This window comes from Kryptolebias marmoratus, linkage group LG3 (genome assembly GCF_001649575.2).
Source record: "Kryptolebias marmoratus isolate JLee-2015 linkage group LG3, ASM164957v2, whole genome shotgun sequence".
Classification (NCBI taxonomy): Eukaryota; Metazoa; Chordata; class Actinopteri; order Cyprinodontiformes; family Rivulidae; genus Kryptolebias; species Kryptolebias marmoratus.
Window position 1 is genome coordinate 4,983,013 of NC_051432.1, and position 6,977 is coordinate 4,989,989.

Consider the following 6,977-nt stretch of genomic DNA (forward strand, 5'->3'; position numbering starts at 1 on the left):
TGATGATTAATACTTACTTTATTGAAAAACTTTTGTATGTCCATTTTTTACTGAACATTCTCCTGGTCTGCTCACTTACTGTTCATGCTGCTCTTAGCTGGCTCTGTTTGTAAACTTGCTAGCACTCTGGTATCACGGTTGCAGAGGAAACGAGGACTGGAATCCATGTAGTGTGGGAGTATGTTATATGAACAAGTGGAATGGATCGGATAACGAAGTTTGTAGGGAAAACATGGACTGGATGTCATGTGGTGAGGGAGTACTCTATGTGAACAAGTGGAATGGATTTGATAACGACGCACCAAAGAGGATCTCTACCTTACACTGTAAAGAAAAAGAAAACTGACAGATTTATGATCATATATTTCAGTTAATGATGAAATAATATATGGTTATTTACTTAAACTCATATTCTGGCCACATTATATTGAATTTTTGTAAAAAAATAAAAAATAAAAAAATGTTTACACCAAAATTATTTAGGGGGGCTTGAAAACATTTTAGGGGGGCTGAAGCCCCCCTAAAACAGGCCTAGTGACGCCACTGGCTAAGATTATTATCATAATAGTTTGCAAAATTTTTGAAAAGTTTAGAAAGCTCAAAAAAGTGTTTGACGTGATTGCATTCTAATATAAACACTTCAAATAATCAAAATTATTACATTTAAACTGCAGTTGTGTAAAAACCTTTAAATAAACCAAAATGCCAGTTCAATCATATAAAGTCTAACTTTCCATAAGCTGTTTAAACATTGAATGATGTTTCAGATTTAAAGTATGAGCTATAGAGCTCTGAAAAGGACCAGGTTTTCTCACTTGTTTTGGCAAAATTCCACTGATGTCTATGTGGACTTCGTTTTCAGTTTTTTGATAATTTTATGTAGGTTTTACAACAAAGTGCTACCAAAAGTTATACCTGACTATTCCTGTTAAAGCTGAATGTTTTGATGTTTTTTGTAGAGTTTGTCCAAAAGCTACAGGAGGAGAAAAAAATTTAAAATCATGGCAGAAATAAATAATGCAATGTGGGTGTTTCAAAGCATTTGCTTCTTAATAAAACTCTAACCATGCAGAACATTATGATAATAGATGAAAAGACATCCTAAACTGTGATCATTTAAAGCAAACTTTAAGTTCTGATGAAAACATTTTCTGTTCGAGACAAACTCCTGGTGAATCAGCAAAACTTCCACCTGGTTGGTTTGTTATGAACCTGAACTTGTACTCAGCTGAGTCGCTCCCTCTCAGCCCTGAGATTTTCACTCTGCAGCTGTTCTCACCACAGTGATATGTTATACGACCTGCATACTTAAAGTATCCACAGGTTCTTTCTCCTGAAGTTCTCTGAACTTTTGTACTATTGTTGTTCATTCTTGGTGAGTATGTGTATGTGCAGGCTGGATCCACAGCTAATCCTTTTAAGGGGGAGAGGTGTAAGTCACTTGCCAACCTTTGTGATTGTGAACCTCTGAAACATCAGAAAACAATAATCAGTAAAACATGGACCACTTTCAGTAACTTCTATTTTACTGCAATCATTACCACTGCACTTTGTCCACACATAATTTTTTTATTGTGCTTTTGGTGTTTTAATAAATAACAACATGTTGGAATCTGTTCTGAGTTTTTGTTCACTTGAGGTTAGATTTGATTTAGGGTGCACCTCTGGGCTGTGGCCGATATGATGTGTGGGTCATTCTCTGAATTCGGTGCACTTTGTGTCTCTTAAGTTTACCTCTAAGATTTTCATATAAAGCAAACCACAAAATTTATTTAAAAACAAGAAATGGAATTATTTATGTCTTTGCAATATAACACACACATACCTTTTTAAAATTATGTTTAGAAAAATTTTATGGATTGCTGAGGCATAGAGGTCAGCCAAATGAGCATGTCCCCACTAACCAACATTATTTTTTCAATGAATATAAAACAAATAAAAATAGCCAGTAACTGCCACTTATTTCAACTAAGATAGACATTTGCTGGTATAATTTAACCTAAACAAAAGAAATAAGAAAAAAATACATGAATTATTTATAAAATAGCACTTTTTAATCATGTCCCCCAGTTTCGTTCAACCCCGTATCAGCATACCAATTCCCCTCTTTTTAAAAATAGTGGTTCAGTCCAACTTCTTCAGCACCCAGGAAGTGACATCACTCAAGTCTTTTCCCTCTCAAACTGTAAAGAGAGGTAAGTGTTAGCATACTTTCTCACCTATATTTCATTGTTTTTATTCATAGATTGACATCGTCAAGCTCAACCTTTCAACACTGTTACATGCATAAATGATATTTACTATTGTTTGGGAAAAATCACAGAATTATCTTAGAAAAATATATTAATTTCTTGTTTTCCTCATGCCATATGCTGCTCCATACCCTAGCTAATGTGGACTTATGACTACTTTAAGCTGAAATTTTCAACCCTGTAACATTCAACCCCATAACAAAAACCACTGTTACAGGGTTGAATTATTGTTACGGGGCTGAAGGTTGGACTGTTCTTAAGCAAACCAGCCCCTTTTCTCTAAATGTTATTTCATGATCATTATTTTCAGATTGGGCCTATCAGATGGCTAAATCAAATGCAGAGAGGGAAAGAGAGTACAGGGCAAGAAGAAATGCAGATTCACAGAGAAGGGAAGAATACTTCAGGAAAGAGCGTGAGCGATGGAAAAGAGATAAAGAAGCAGGGAAAAAGAAAACAATCAATGACCTGATTAAAGGGCTCAAAAACAAAAATGTAAGGAGTAGCGGAAGGCTAAAGAACGACAGAAGAGAAAAGCTGAGATGGAAAGCTGTGTGCCTGCCGCTCTGACTCCTCCACATACTCCTAATAGTGAGATTGAAGATGCAGTGCAAGTCAGACCAGGGTCCTCACGGTGAGGGAAATATGTGGTTAGAAATCATGCTTGGTTTTAATTCAAAATTACACACACACACACACACACAAAGGCATAGTAGTCAATTTTGGGCCCTCGTGTCCTCGTTGCTATGTCATTACTAATGTTACTACTAATCAGTAAAACTAACTATCCCTTTTCCATGGTTTCATTTTAGTTATTCAACAGGAAAGAAAGCATCCAGAAAAGCAAGACACAAACTGTGCAAAGAAATAGAAGTACTAAAAAGGAAACTCAAATATCAGAAGAAGACAGAAAAATACAAGAAAAGATTCCAGCGAGCAACCAAGAATAAAGACTCTCCCAAGTCCAAAGTCTGTCAGTTGCTGAAGAATTGTACTGTGAACAGCACAGTGAGGAAAACTTTACTGCACCATGAAACCCTAATTTGTGACATTAGGAGGAAGTACAAGAATGCCAGAAATGAAAAAGAAAAAAAAACTGTTGCTGAGATTGTTGTCGGGAAGATAATTAAGAAATACAGGCTGCAGAGGTGGTCTGAGAAAGCACTAGGCTTTTCAAAAAAATGCTGGACTTTGTGTGAGAATGAAGACCTGAGTAATAACTCCACCAGACAACCTTACAACAGGTACACTGATAAATCCCTGGTGAGCAAGGTGAAGACATACTTCACAAGAGATGATGTGAGTCAGATGACGACAGGGAAAAAGCAAACAATAACAAAGAACAAAATGAAAATGCAAAAACGATTCCTTTTAGACACAATGAAAAACCTTCACAGGAAGTTTCTGGAAGAAAACAACATCAGTCACATTTCCTATGCCTCATTTTGCCGGCTGCGACCCTTTTGGGTTGTCCACCCCTCCCTTTCAGACCGTGACACATGTCAGTGCAGGTTACATGAAAACCTGAGCTTTCTGGCTGAAAAGCTTTGTCAGCTTAAGCTTATTGAATCTTCAAATTTAGAGCGCCTCACAGAACTTGTGTGCTGTGACACTGGCAGCAAGGCTTGCATGTATGGAGAATGTGAAGATTGCAAAAATAAAATCATTCCCCTTTCAAGCTCATATAATGGTGCACAGAAGGTGACCTATGTGCAGTGGGCCACAGAAGACAAAACAAAATCAAATAATGAAGACAACTGGGTCGCAAAAATCACAGTAAAAAAAACAATTGAGAGCATTCAAGAGGAGCTTGCAGAGAGGTTTTACACAAACCTAACAAAGTTTAAAAGGCATCTCTTCAACATCAGGCAACAGTATGCCTACTACTGTGGACTGCGCAGTTGCATGGCCAATGATGAATGCCTTATCCACATTGACTTTTCTGAGAACTTTTCTTGTAAGTACAGCACTGAAATTCAGTCAGTACACTTTGGTTCATCCCACCAACAGGCCACACTTCACACAGGTGTCATCTATGTTGGTGGAACCCAAGAACCAACCTGCTTTACCTCCATTTCACCATCCAAACATAAGAGTCCAGCTGCCATATGGGAACATTTGAAACCTGCACTGGACTATGTGCAGACCACACACCCAAAGGTATTCACGGCAAAGGAGCGCCAGATGGTGTTGGTGCTGCCTTAAAGAGATCAGCAGATAACCTCATCAGCCATGGCAGGGACATCAACAATGCCTATGAGCTCTTCAAGGCCAAGTCTGAGACGGACAGTTCGATCAAACTGTATTACCGTATATTGAAGATGAAGCTGTTGAGCAGGTACTGCAAAGGATGCTGTCCACCTTTCCACCAGTCCCAGGCACCATGCACATCCATCAGGTAATTACTCTTGCTCAAGGGGAGATAACATCGCAAGATGTCAGCTGCATGTGTTCAACCAATGGAAAGCTTGAATATGAATGCTGGAACACAAAGCATTTCAGCTTTGTCAGGAAAGACCCAGCTATGACATCACAAGGGCAGAAACAAATCGATTGGGATGACCCAGAGGTAATAGGGGAGTGGTGTGTGCTCACTTATGATGAAGCATTGTATCCAGGAATAATTCTTTCCATAGATGAAACCAGTGTACAAGTCAAGTGTATGCACCATGCCGGGATAACCAAAAACAGATTCTTTTGGCCTCTACAAGAGAATGTACTGTGGTATCCATTCAATGATGTTCTTGAGCTCATCCCGCCTCCTCAGCCCGTGACAGGACGTGATTCACGTCACATGCGAATTCAGAAGGAAATCTGGGATAGACTGTCTGGCTAAAGGATGAAAAAAACATAAATAGCAGGAACAACAGATCAGATGAAAAAAGAAACCATCCACAACCACTTTCATTCATGAAACTTATTAGTTTAGATTTTAGTTAAAACTCAATTCCTGTTTTTTTTAGAGCTAACAGCAATGCACTTGTTTTTTACTGCTGATAGCACATGTGGCAGATTCAAGCACATATAAAATGATTTTTATCAATAACATTTATAGTTGAGTGTAGTTGTGTTGTGATGTCAGTTGTTACACTGTTAAACTGATTCCAGTCAAATAGATTTTGTATTCAGCATTCAGCCTATTAAGTCCTTCACTTTTTATTTTCATGGGACAGAGCCGTTCAATTTAAATGTGATGTTATTTTTTTAAACAATGTTAAATGTTACATATATAGTCTTATGTCTTTCCTCTTGTTTGTTTTAATGAATTAATTAAATTCAATTTTAACTTGATGAAATGTTGTCATTCATTCAACCCTGTTACAGTTTGTTTAACACTGTTACTTGATACATTGTTTTACATTTTTTGATATTAATAACAAATATAAGACAAATGTTTGTTGAACTGTATGTAAAGTTTAGAGGATGAGTAGAAAACATAAAAAAGCATGATCTATTGTTTATGTTAAAGTGTATTTTCATGATTTATGAAGACTGAGTGTACATTAAGTTGCCATATTCTACTTAACAGTCAAATAATTATTATTTAGAATTAAATAAAAAATACTCACAATAAGTTATTTTACAAAAGGGACAGGTGATTCCAAAGGAACTGGAAGATTTATTGTGAATATGTTTTAAAGACAACAAGCGATTCAGTAAAGATACATGGGCAGCAAAAACTGATAGAAATAGAACAGAATATATTGTCACTATGTGCATGTACAATGACATTAAAAGCCGACTCCAAAACAGGTCAAACAGGTTGAAGCCAGGGTGGGAGCTGTCTTTAGTTATGGTTATGGCTCTACTGAGGCAGCAGGAGGTATAAATGTCCATTAAAGAGGAGAGGGGCAGCCAACAATTCTCTGAGCACCAGGCTGCTAGCTTCAGGACCTCCCCCCTATAGGCTGCCTCATCACCCTGTGACCATTGTGGTGTCGTCAGCAAACTTGACGATGCGGTTGTTGTTGTGGGCCAGACTGTAGTCGTTGGTGTACATGCCAAACATCTTTAATGATTGGTTGACAAACTGATTTTTTAAAATTTGGATATTTCAGGCAAAAAATTAAAAAAGTAATGAATTTCACAGTTTCTCTGACACAATTTTTCTAAATTTACAACTCATTTGAAAAAGTTTTTTTTAAAACCCTTAATCAAATATTTTATCTAACTTAGCAATCTATGATCAAAACGATGAACAAAGAACATTGAAATATTTAGTTACAGCGGCAGTAACCCAATCTCATTGTATACAAGCAATAAAATGACAATGATTCTGACAATGCTTGTTTCTAACATTGCTGCAGTGACACTCTCACAAGAAGGAGTTTTTTTATTTATTTATATTTTTATAAGTAATGCTACACCCAGGGACGTCACTAGGTTTTAAGGACAAGGGGGGCTTAGCCCCCAGGAGATGCACAGGATGTGAGCAAACGTAGTGGGTGAGAACAAAATTTCTTAAACAGCTAACAAAACCTGAGTTGCTTTTCCACATTTTTGGACACACTTAACAGATACCTTACTGTGTAAACTTTTTAAGCAACCAGTTATTTTTTTATTCAGAACATCAACAAACAGGAAATATGTTTATAGTTTTAACAAGAAAAATGTACATATGGTTACAGTGCCATATTTTACAAATACTACTTACTAATTAAGAGCCCACATGTATTATCTAAAACTGTATGCAAAGAGCACTGTGTTGTCACAAAGTACAGCTAA